This window comes from Parasteatoda tepidariorum, chromosome 2, assembly GCF_982258835.1.
Source record: "Parasteatoda tepidariorum strain Cologne lab strain chromosome 2, Ptep-v5.0, whole genome shotgun sequence".
NCBI classification, from domain to species: Eukaryota; Metazoa; Arthropoda; class Arachnida; order Araneae; family Theridiidae; genus Parasteatoda; species Parasteatoda tepidariorum.
Window position 1 is genome coordinate 86,888,631 of NC_141756.1, and position 13,315 is coordinate 86,901,945.

Genomic DNA, 13,315 nt, shown 5'->3' on the forward strand with positions numbered 1-13,315 from the left:
ATGTTTATGTTTACATGTTTCTTTACCCTTTCGTTAATTTTTATACGGTTTTGGTGAGGGATAGTTTGTAATAGAGCTATAAAAAGAGATTTAATTTGAATATAATAAATTATGACACCCGGTGGTTCGCCGGTAGCGCTTCGCGCTGTCGTGCCACAGGTCCCTGGTTCGATCCTCGGGCCGGGCAAGGTTGATTCAGCCTTTCATCCCTTCAGTGGGTCGATAAATGAGTACCAAGCATGCTTGAGAACTAAACACTGCGGGTTCCGCGTTCGGCTGACCACCTGACCGGAACATCTGTTCCTGCACCCCAGAGCCCAAGGTCAAGAAAACTGAGATAGGCAGAGTAGGCCTTGGCCCTCTATGAGCTGTCACGCCACTGAGTTTAGTTTAGTTCATAATAAATTATACTATGTTAAATGCCAATTTAGTGGAAACAATAATAAGACTAAAAAAGTATTTAATAATTATTAACTTAATAATATAAAGTCACCAGGATGAGTAAAAAGCTAATAAAAATGAAATTGATGGTTAAGTGCTAATTCGTTGGGTTAGTTTATAGCAAGAGCAAGTTTAAAGTAATAAAATATTATATTAAATATATTTTATTTTTATAATATTTGTTTTTATTTTATACATTTTATACTTTTTATTTTGCACATTTTTATGTAATTTTACAACGGCATAGTCTGTAGTAAAGCTAAAAAAAATTTTAATAAACGAAAAGAAATTAAGTTCTGCATGTCAATTTAGAGGAAACATTAACTCTTTATCGCAAAATTTTTATTAAACGTATTTTTCATACTTTTTTCATTATTTTGTATTAATATAGGTCAAAATAAGCGCAAAATATCATATTTAGCATTTTAATAATTTATGGTTATGAAATACAACATATTTCTTTTCTGCGTTAAAGTTAAAATCTTCCAAACACGGCTCACTTCCAAACAATAATTTTTCAAATTTTTAGTTATTCAGATGTAAGAGAAACAGTTAATCATCATTGAATTTTTTTTTAATTTACAAAAATTAATTGATAAATTAATTTTTGTAAATTTTGATAAATTAATTTTTGTAAACTTTTGAACATGAATTTAAAAAAATTTCAAGCTACTTTTTTTGGATTTTATATTTTAGTACAATTACAATTCCGATAACCTAACAGAATTTTTTAGTAACTATCAGAATATTTTTAATTAATAAAAAATACTAAAATACGTTTTTGCTTGTAGTTAGTGTCAGAAAAAAATAAATATAAAAGAGACACTGTTGTCCCCTCTGCGCCAAAGGGTTAATAAGACTAAAAAGGGGTATTCGGTGATTATTAATTCAATAATATAAAGTCACCAGGAAGACTAAAAATTAATAAAAAGGAAATTTGTAATACTGGGTTGGCAGATAGTTTGTCAGTTTTACAAAATTTTAAAAAATACCTGAGAGGTAACAACTTTCATTTTTTGTATTTTACGCATACTACATCAGGCTTGCTAGCTATCAATCTCAGCTGAATACATGAATTGAATCTTGAAGCAAAACAGGAAATTTTAAAGTTTATTTTAAGAAGCAATCACGTGCAAAATATAGCGTCTAATAAAATCGCGTGTTTAATAAAATTATGATTAGATGAACAAAACAAATCTAATTTTCTAGAAACAGATACCATATCAACAAAATTAAGTTTCATAAAATTAAGGAGAAGCTTGAAACCAAGTTGGGAATAATGTTTGTTGGGAATAAACCATTTTTGTTAACAACGTGTTATGAACTACGCACACGCTTTAGAAAAAAAAGCCAACTTAACTAAATTGTTTTCACAACCATTTCCGAGATTTGATAGTAGAAACATTTTGCTCGGGCTTTTACAGTTTTATGCGAGTTTATAATGGCGTTTGTTTACAAAGACTTAAGAGGGAACAAGTGAATTCTTAAACTAGATTTTTTAATCGCATGTCTTGAAGAATTAGATAATTTCAACTTATTTTTGCTGGTCTCATAGAGGGACAAAGAAAAAATCAGGACAAAAATTTTTTGGAACAGAATACACACAACTACTAAAGAGCAAACGATAAACTAAAAAAAAGTATGATTTACTCAGTTTAATATAATAAATGCAATATCTATCGCAAAAGAATGATAAAATATACTATTTTTAGTTTAAGAATTACTTTGTCTGGAACAGAAAGCTTTAATAGTTTCCAATATAAACTAATTTAAGGAGCACTGAACAACTTATGATAATTTGAGATCATATTTTTATGGTAGTGTTGCGCTAAAAAAACGATCTATTAGGTAATATTTCGCATGCAAATATTTAATTAAATCTTGTAATTAACTGCAGGACTTTCTGGTTTAAATGATTTTGAAGTAGGAATCCAATAATCTCGAAACGAAAACACAGTGAATATGCTCCCTGCCTAACATTTTTGAACTAAAGTAATTTAATGGACAACTCCTCAATTCATGATACGATACAAGACTTCTAATTGTTTGAAATGCTAAATTCTAAGATGTTATTACTGTAATTCTAATTGGGACCGATCATTTGTACAATCAGATGAAAGGGTGAATCAATTATTGTGAAGCTACAAAACTCCATCTTACATTTAATCGCTACTGTTTGTACAAATCTTCACTGAATCTGAAAGTAATAAATAAGCATATGCCCCATGAAAATTGATAAAGATTTGATAATGTAAAATTGTTAATTGAGTTTCTTTTTCGTGACTAATTTCTTCAAAAATTTACGACATTGTACCATGTACGTAATTAGTGGATGGTCACTAAGTTTGAACTATCGAATTTCGATACTTTTATCAGCATTACTAATCATGTTGGATCAAAAATCCAAATCTTTGAATTCTTTAAGTCAATTATTTGAAAACTAGCATTTGTATTCTTAGAAAACGCAATGCTTCAAACACAAAAATATATCAGGAAGATGAGTGGAAAAAAAATTAGGACAAAATATTTTTCATCAGGAAAAACTCAACACATCAACTAGGGGCCCTATTTTTGCCTCTCATGAGACAATTTCTTTTAAACCATATCGTTTATATAAATTATAAAAAAAATATTTTAAGAAAACTCCTAATTTTACTTTTCCACAAAGAACACATATTAATGACGGCACTTTTTATTTCAAAATAACAGTTTCTAGTCTAATTGTAATTCAAGCATGCACTAAACCTATTAAAATAATAATACTATACAAAGGAATTTTCATGTTAACATATTCAGTGTTGCCACAGAAAAAAATTAAGAAAATAGTTGCTTTCAGTAGCCTAAAGAATGAAAATAGCTGCCTAAATAAGAAAAAAAAATTTCAATAATATGAATAACATTTTATTCAATGACTTAATTGTCATATACCACGATCCATTAAGTCAAGTTCATGGCAAATATGATAATTTTTATATAAATGTTAGCGTTCTAGCACTCAATTTTTAATATCAAAAAATTAGAATATTTGCAGAAAAATAATTACTTTTGATAACAAGAATTCAGTCAAAATAATACTTTTTCTAAAAAAAATTCTCTATTTTTCTTTCTTTTACCGAAAATAGTTGCTTTTTTAGCCTTTTCAGGCAAAAAAGAAAGTTGCCATAGTCGCCTCAGGCTTGACTTATCTTTTCGCCTGGTGAGAGAATTGTTTTAGTATCTTATCTGATCTTTGGTGTACTCCGTTTGACAGCAGAAATTGAACTGGAGGTGTTATAGAGTCAATCTTAAAAAGCCTATCCATATATAGACTGGAATTGTTTGTTGATATAGAGAGGGGAGCTTCTTATAGATCCCTAACTGACCCACCAAAACTAGAAGTATTAACCCAACACCCTCCTTGAAATAGCTTAGCCTCTGAATTTTAATCACCATCAGTACTAAAGACAACTAGCGAGGGGATTTCTTTAGATAGATAGACTATACCTGTTTTAAAATAAGATAGATATGACTTATACGAACATGAAGTACGGCCAGATCCATTTTTTTAAATTAATGGAGAGGCCTTCATATATTTTTAGTCAGTAGTTTTAAGTGTTGTCACTTAAATTGTTCAAAGCTTTTTAAAATATCTATTTTAGTAAAAAAAAATTTGAATTTTAAAATTATGAAGTAAGATTCCAGTTGGTACTTTTATAAATGTTCCAATTACAATGATCCTGAGCCGTGATGGCTCAGGTGATAGAGCGTTCGCCTTCCAATGAGGTGAACCGGGTTCGAATCGCAGCGATTGCTGGTCGAAGCTAATTCCGCATCCGGCTTGAACTAACCGCAGCGCTTATGTAAAATATCCTCAATGGTAGACGGATCATGGGTTAGAGTTCCCTTGTCGCCAGGCTAACCGTGGGAGGTTTTCATGGTTTGCCTCTCCATGCGGGTTAGTTCCATCAAAGAGTCCTTCACATAGGCAAATTTTCCCCAATACTTGATCCAGGAGTTCCTTTGTCCTCTGGATTGGGCTCAAAATTACAAGGCAACGGAGTTGAACATTAGTAGTCGTAAACCCAAAAAAATTGGGTCGGCTTTTCAACGAGGGATATAAAATATTAAAAAAATTACAATTATCATCGTTATTTTAAGTAAAATGTTTACGCAATTTTTTCTTAGTAATATTACGCAGAACAATGATACAAATTGAGATTGGTATTGATTAAATCTTTTTTAAAAAAAATAAACACACAAAAAAATACTTTGGAAAAAAAACGTAGTCTTCTGGGACAAAAACAAGAATAAATTTTCCCAATCCAGTGAAACTTTTTCAAAGGGGTGTTCCAGATAAAGACTTTTCCCTGCTACTCCCTCTGAATATTGATTAAAAGAAGATATATTTACGTTTGTGTGTGGAAGGGACTTTTGGCGACAAAAGCAGTTGAAATCCCAGATCAAATTTGACATGAGAGATGGATGTTTGGAAGACGTGACAGTTTATGCCCTCAATCATTGTCAAAAATGTTTCTTAAAGAATCAGGGATAAATCTATAAAAAAATTTATCTTTTAGTATAAAGTGATATAAAACACTAAAAAATTAAATCCTTGTATGATTTTTGGCACATTTTGGTTACAACTTTGGGAAACAAAAATAAAAATAATTCTTGAAATTAGTTTTCTATCTTCCTCTTTTTAAAGAAAAAAATTACAAAACTCTGGTCCAACAATAGTATGAGTCCCATCACATAAAGTAAAAATGACTGGCGATAGAATTTGACATACACTAACAGTGTAAAAACATGAAAAATGTTCTTTAGATGAAAATATGTATGAATATTTTTGGCTGAAAATAACGAATCTGTACTTGTTTTTTGTGTATCACTCACTATTTTCTAAAACATGTGCATTTTAGCTCGGCGACTTTAGGTATTTTAACAGAGCACAATAATAACTTAAAGGCAAAGGAAAGGTGCTCTCATTGGCAGTGGAACTTGTGGCGTAACTATCATAATGATTATTAAACATCAATTCAATAATATATAAGACATGCTAACTTGATTCAATCTTGAAGTACATTTTGATTACTTCGATGGATGGTCCACATTGAAGAGTTTACTTGCTAATTGTGACTGCGTCATCGTCCTCCTCACGTTGTTGCTTCTCAGACTCATTTACACACAACTGGTTTCTGCACACACTTGACTGCTAATAGCAACACAGGAGTGACCACACACACAACCATGAACTTAATATAGCTCTCATGGCTGAAGCTCAAAACCCGGTGACTTTGATCCAGCTCTCCCGGTCTTTCACAAACACAGCAACTAGTGGTATCCGTTCATCGCATTGTATCCCTGATAAAATTCTGGTGGGGGAGTATTGTGGCGTAACTACCGATTATTGAACATAAATTCAATAGTATATGAAACATGATAACTTGATTTAATCTTGAGGCACCGTTTGATAGATGAAGGTGGGCATTGTCTAACGGTCTTTCCTTACAAACTATCGCCACCTTGGCGACTTCTACTACTGGCGAAAGCTGTATCTACCTCTTTATTAGGAAGCGAAATATCCGAGAGTTCACAAGAAGGTTGGCGACTTTTCACCTACAAAAAGTAAGTGATGAACCATTTTGGTTTTGATACACTATTAAACACTATTTCCTCAAGCAGAATCACATAGTTTCATCTAAAGGACAGGAAAAAAAATGTCAAAATTCGACATAATTAAAGGTCATTTTCTTATTAGTGGTTCGACTCTATCTTTGTTTATTTTGAGGTACATAGTTTTAAAGGCTGATGAGTCTATTGTTTTTACAATCGTGTTTTATTTGTGGTGCCCTCTGTTTGGCAGCAAAAATATACTAGAGGCTTACTCTTAAGTAAGTAACTGTTGACTTGATATGGACATGAGAGTGAGTTTACCTACTAATCCAGCGGTCGCCAATGATTTGATCCTCATGGACCATCAAGAAGAAAATATTTTATCCCACGAACCTCCACCATATATTTTTTAAAGGAAGAGAATGTTTCTTAAGTGAGGGTCAGTTTTTAGATGTCTCCCTCAAGAACAAAATTGAAGACTTTCAGCGATTTTGAAAAATTACACTTATTAAATCGATGGGCCGAGATGCATATCCATATCTAACTTGGTGAATAATAGATACGCGATACCGAAAACAAAACAAAAACATAAGCGCACAGCTGTTTGGCGATTGTCGAGAACGCTCCTTTAACGCCAATAGAAATTTTCGCCAACTGTTTCCAATCCGTGGTATAGTCTGCTTATACGCGAACCGGCGTAGCCTTGTTTGTAGGACACTGGTCTCCAGTTTGTGAGAACTGGAGTTCGAATCCAGCCGGCCGAAGATTCCCTATGTAGTAAATGGTGACTCGTGCACGCTAAATCGGACAGGTCACAAACACCGCTGTGTTCCCATAACAAATCCTACCTCCAGGAGTACTGCATTGGAGTTTGATAATTCTCTGGTTCGGGTCAAACGAACGATATGTGGATGAATGTATGAATGGGTCCGTCCTATAAACGGGTTGTTGTGTATGTGTGTGGTAGAAGTCGAATTCTTGGCCATAGATGGCACCCCCTCTACCTAAATGGCAGACGACAACAACAACAACGATTAAATCAAGGTAGCAAGTTTTCAAATAGGGTTACACTGTATATCTTCAATGAAATTTTGATTTAACAAGGTGACCAAGCATGAGAAAGAAAAATGATAATGATTCATTAAAATTTACTTAATAATTATAGTGAAAGTAATAATAATCAATAATCACACAAATAATAATCAACGTCTGTGAAAAAACAGAAAATTTGACTTATGCTATCAAAACAAAAATTATAATTCGTTAACAATTCTCTCAAGTACCATCAGTGGTCTGTGGACCACCACTGCTAACTGCTGCGACTAATTAAATAAGACCTTTTATAACTTTTTATTACCGTCGTTGAACAGCCGACCCAATTTTGGGTTTACGACTTCTTATGTTCAACTTCATAGCCTTGTAATTTTGAACCCAATCCAGAAGGAACTCCTGGATCGAGTATTGGGAGACATTTGATGGAGCTAACCTGCATTTGCGTTACATGGAAAGTAAGACCACGAGAACCTCCCACGGTTAGCTTGACGGCAAGGGAACTCTAACCCATGATCCGTCTACCACTGAGGATATTTCTCGTCAGCACTGTGATCGGTGCAAGCCGGACGCGGAATTCGTATCGACTGGGATTCGAACCCGGTTCGCCTCATTGGAAGGCGAACGCTCTATACCCTGAGCCATCGCAGCTCAAAATAAGACCTTCTAAGAAATCCACACAGTTTTCAGATGCGAGATTTATTATCAAACAATGCAATGCAATAGTAAATATTGGATGTTTTAAAAATCGGCCGATGAAAACTGTGAAATCAAAAGTTGAAAAATCTCTCATGTACTTCATTTAAAAATAAGATTTAAAATCAAAATACTAAGTTTTTAAACTAATTGATAACAATTCATGAAGAGTGATTTAATCGATTAACATTCATTAACCTCCATTCTACGACAAAATCCATTGAGATTTGAAGCATAAATGAGTTTTGAAATGGATAACGTTGTAGAAATTAAGTATTTGAATAGCTGGAAAAAAAGTTTGATAACCTCATTCATTTGTTAGAAATTATTTACGTAAAAATGCATTTTCTCGACAATTTTTTAATGTTCTAAACTATAGAACTCTTAAAGCTTTAGAGAATCTGATTATATAAGAGCTCTATTTTTAAATCGTTTTACCTTAGAAAGCGTCTTGTAACAACTTCGCGCAAAAAAATTGGGGGGGGGGGGAGATTTATTCTAAAACTTACAATTATTTTTCAAACAACCATTTCTAAAATATTTATGAAAATTTTAGTTCATAGAATCAGAAACAAAGAAAATAAATTGCGGCTACTAAAAACATACATTCCTCAAAGGAACAAAGACGTTACTAAACAATTAGTAAAATGGCACATTTAATGGTTACGACATAAACATATGGGAAAAATTGATTATCTTTATTATACCAATAGTTTTTAAAACCATGAAAATTCTTTATTTTTAGTATTAAAAACTTTTTTCAGTCATTAAGAATTAGAACAATGGTCTAAGATATTTTAGCTGAAAACAAATCTTCTTTAAAAACGATAAGCTTTATGTTCCCCTCAAAAATCTATTTTCTCATTAATTTTAAAGCTCACAATTCAATTTATATATTTATGTTTGGTGATGTATTTTTTTATGCAATAAATGCGCATTAGCATAAAAATCAATTTTAAGATAACAAAATGTGCATTTTGAATTGACTTTATTTTATTTTATAACTGTCGTTGAACAGACGATCCAATTTTGAGTTTACAACTACAAATGTTCCAACTCCGCAGCCTTGTAATTTTGAATCCAATCCTGGATTGGTAGAAATACGCCTTCGTAGAGCCAGCCAGCCGAAGACTCCCCGTGTAGTAAATGGTGACTGGTGCACGTTAAAGCGGTCGGGTCACAAAGACCGCGGTGTTCCCATAACAAATCTACCTCCAGGAGTACTGCATTGGAGTTTGATAATTCTCTGGTTCGGGTCAAACCAACGATATGTGGATGAATGTATGAATGGGTCTGTCCTATAAACGGGTTGTTGCGTATGTGTGTGGTAGAAGTCTAATTCTTGGCCATAGATGGCACCCCCTCTACCTAAATGGCAGACGACAACAACAACAACGATTAAATCAAGGTAGCAAGTTTTCAAATAGGCTTACACTGTATATCTTCAATGAAATTTTGATTTAACAAGGTGACCAAGCATGAGAAAGAAAAATGATAATGATTCATTAAAATTTACTTAATAATTATAGTGAAAGTAATAATAATCAATAATCACACAAATAATAATCAACGTCTGTGAAAAAACAGAAAATTTGACTTATGCTATCAAAACAAAAATTATAATTCGTTAACAATTCTCTCAAGTACCATCAGTGGTCTGTGGACCACCACTGCTAACTGCTGCGACTAATTAAATAAGACCTTTTATAACTTTTTATTACCGTCGTTGAACAGCCGACCCAATTTTGGGTTTACGACTTCTTATGTTCAACTTCATAGCCTTGTAATTTTGAACCCAATCCAGAATGAACTCCTGGATTGGGACTTTTTTGATGAAACCAACCCGAATATATGCGTTACATGGCAAGGGAAACCTCCCTTGGTTAGCCTGGGCAAGAAGAACCACGAAACTTCCAATGATTAGCCCGACGGCGAAGGGATTCTATCCCGCTATCCGTCTACCATTGAGGATATTTTATCTGAGCACAGTGGTCGGTGCGAGTAGGATGAAAATTCGTATCAACCAGCCATTCCATCCAGGGTTCGAGTCGGAGTCACTTCTTTGGGTCAAGAAAGCTCTAATTGCCTTTAGTATATAAAATTAAAATAATTCAAAAATGGTAAACAAATTAATTTAAAGGAAGCTGACAAATGAACAATACACTATACTAAGAGGACGCTATACTCCGGGAGAAACTTTTCATGGCTAATTATATTTCCCCTCTATAGATAGTTTAAATTTTAAAGTAAGGAAAAAAGTAAACCATACAGAATTTATCATGAATTAATGCCACATGCCAATACCAGCAAGCCTGCTTGGTAAAACCAAGAGAATTAAATGAAGAGGGTGCGTTTCTTGTGCTTCAGTGGCTCCAAGGAAGATGGCCAAGAATACGATATCAGCCAAATACACGTCACGGTCCGCTTATAGGGCGTACCCATTAATATATCCATTCATTCATCCACAAATCGTAATTTTAACCTGAACCAGAGAACGATCAATCTCCAATGCAGTAGCCCCAGAGGTATTTGTTATGGGAACATGGAAGACTTTGTGGCCCGGCAGATTTAACGTGCACCCTTCACCATTTATTATCTGGGGAGTCTTCGGCCAGTGAGGATCGAACTCACGACCAACCAAGATATCCCAGTCATGAAGCATTTCCTCCTTCGTATAGCGTCATCTTAAGTGGTTCTGAGGTGAGATTATAACACTTCTTCCCATACATTTCTGCCAAAAATAAATACTGCAAACTCAAAATTTCCTCAAAAGTTTTGATCAGTAAATAATTCAAATTATATGTAACCAATTTGTGTTATTCTTTCGTAATTGTTATTTTTTGAATTGCACCATACCCAACTTTATTTGATTCACGGGCAGAGATATAAAAAATTTGTCGAACATTTTAATTACAAGGACATTTCTTTTATTAGCTACCACTAGTTTTAAAAAAATTATAGATCGACAGTAAAATTTTTCGTGCGATTACTGCTTATGGTGAGCACTGACTCTACGATATCCTTCCAAAAGGAAATTTAACAATGAAATAATTGTATTAACAGTTTATATTTTTTACAGTTTAAGATGTTACTGTATAATCCAGGGATTAAACAGTAAAGAAAGTAACAGGTAAGCACCTATTTTTAAAGATATAAGCATGCAATACTATTAGCCTTTAGGGGTGCCAGCAGGGTTTTGAAAATAGTTAGCATTTGATGAAAAAGGTCAGAGCAGCTGCTTATTATTTAAAAAGCCGTTCTATTTAATATCTTAAATTAACATACTTGTATATAAATTAATTTCCTTAATGACCATTCAATAAAATAACTAAAATATCTAAGGATATTAATTTTACTTTCTCTTGTGAGCATTTTTAAAATTAATATCCAATTATTAATTTTAATAATGCAATTGTTGCTCCATTTTTGTCTGAAATCATTCTTAACCTATTTCAACCATGCTCTAATTCGTCCTAATTGTGCTTTAAATAGATTCAGAATAATTATTTTCTGAAACTGTACTAAATCTTCGATAAATTAGGCATTTTTTACAAAACTATAAAGGATTTGTTTGAAAAAGTTATATTTTGTTTAAAAAATTGACCGATTAATAATTATAGTTAATCTTGTATGACTCACATACTTTATGCTGCATTAAATACATTTATTTCTACTGTAGTTCTGAGTAGTTAAAAATTATTGTTCTTAACACTTCCAAGGTTAAAGCTGTTGCTTCGATTTATTTTAAAAGTATTAAAGTAGATGCTTCAAATTGTTCCTAACATACAATCACATCAGTGTAGTAATGAATAAGCAATTTTATATCACTTTTATATTATTACCGATTTTGAAAACTATTAGTTCTAATAAAAGCCGGATTTTTTTTTATTATTTAGCCAGTTTAACCACACCAAAAAAACTGACTTTTTGTGGATCTGGCTAAAATCTAGCAACCCTGAGTTCTAGACAAATATATGCAATGTTAGTCTCCAAAAAATTTGTCAGAAACATTTCTGATATTTCCACCCTAGTTTAATATTTGTATTTTCCGTTCTTTGTCGTTTTTCAGAATTCCACATAGCTCTTGGCAGTTTGATAGGAACTAATAGTATCAGTGATTTAATTTATTTAAAACTTTGGGATACGATTACTATTTTATGCAACTACTTGTGAAAAACTTAACTCATTTATGTACTTACTATACAACAGCTAATATTTTTGGAATTACTCTTATAACACTAATAGAGGTGAGCTTATGCAAGGATTTTTAAATTTTTCACGCAGAAGTTTTAAAAGCCTAATACCCAAGAATAAAAGAAAAAAAAAAAAAAATTTTTTTGATAGTTAAAAATATAAGAAATAAAAAAATATTAAAAACATTCATTCAAAATGGTTTGGAAAAAACAGGCGAACTGTACAAAAAAGTTTTAACAGTATACAATAATGTAATATTTTTTAGTTAAAAACAATAAAAGACAATCTTAATTGCAAAATTATTTTATTAATAATTGAAATTATTTACAATTTGAAATGAAACTTACCAGAAACTAGTTATAGAGGATGATCCCGAATTCATGGTATAAACTTTAATGGTAGGTACAGGACATTGTAATAATAATTTATTGTACATTTAATGTATGGACGCTAGTGACGCGATAAGGCACAAACACAAAAGATAAGAGACAAAAGAAAAGACAAAGTGTTTATTGAAAGCGTCGTTGACAAGTGTAATGTTTACAATAACTGTTCTAAATTGCGTCCACCAGTAGCGATACATGCTTGACGGCGTCGGTGGAGCGATTGGTGTACACGTTCAAAGATGCCAGGTATTTCAAGAGCAGCAGCTTTGAATATTCAAGCAACGAGATCCTCATCTGAGTAAAGTGGAGTCCCATAAACAAAATTTTTCAGATGTCCCCAGAAAAAAGAAATCAGGCTCTATAAATCGGGATATCAAGGTGGCCAAGGGAATGGTCCACCCAACGCCTCCTAGAAGAAGGAAGGCCTCAGCACGGATCAATTTAGTAGTCCGATCTAACGAAGTTAACTGCGCAGTAGATGAAAAATAAGAAAGATGTCATTTCGTTAGGAGTATTAAGCTGCGCAATGGTTGAAAATACGAAATATGTAATTACGTTTGGACTACTAAAGGATATTTGTGGTAACCCGTGCTGAGGCCTGCTCTTATCTAGGAGGTGATGGTCCACCACGCCCAATAAATCGCTCCCTCCCCAAAACTGGCAATCAGGTAAGTGTGCACACCAGTGCTGAAGTAGGCTGGAGCCCCATCATGCTGAAACCACGTATTGTTATGAATGACGATCAGAACATCCTACAGTAATTCTGGTAACATCCGTTCCAGAGAAATAAGTTAACATTTGCCATTAAACTTTTTGATTGCCATAGGCCGATCAAAAAGTCATTGACAGTACCAGCCGACTGATTCACACAGAATCGCTGTTGATACGCTTATAGTCGCGTTAGATGTACATTCTCGGTTGAAGGCTCATGGGAATTGCGCGCATTAAAGATACCC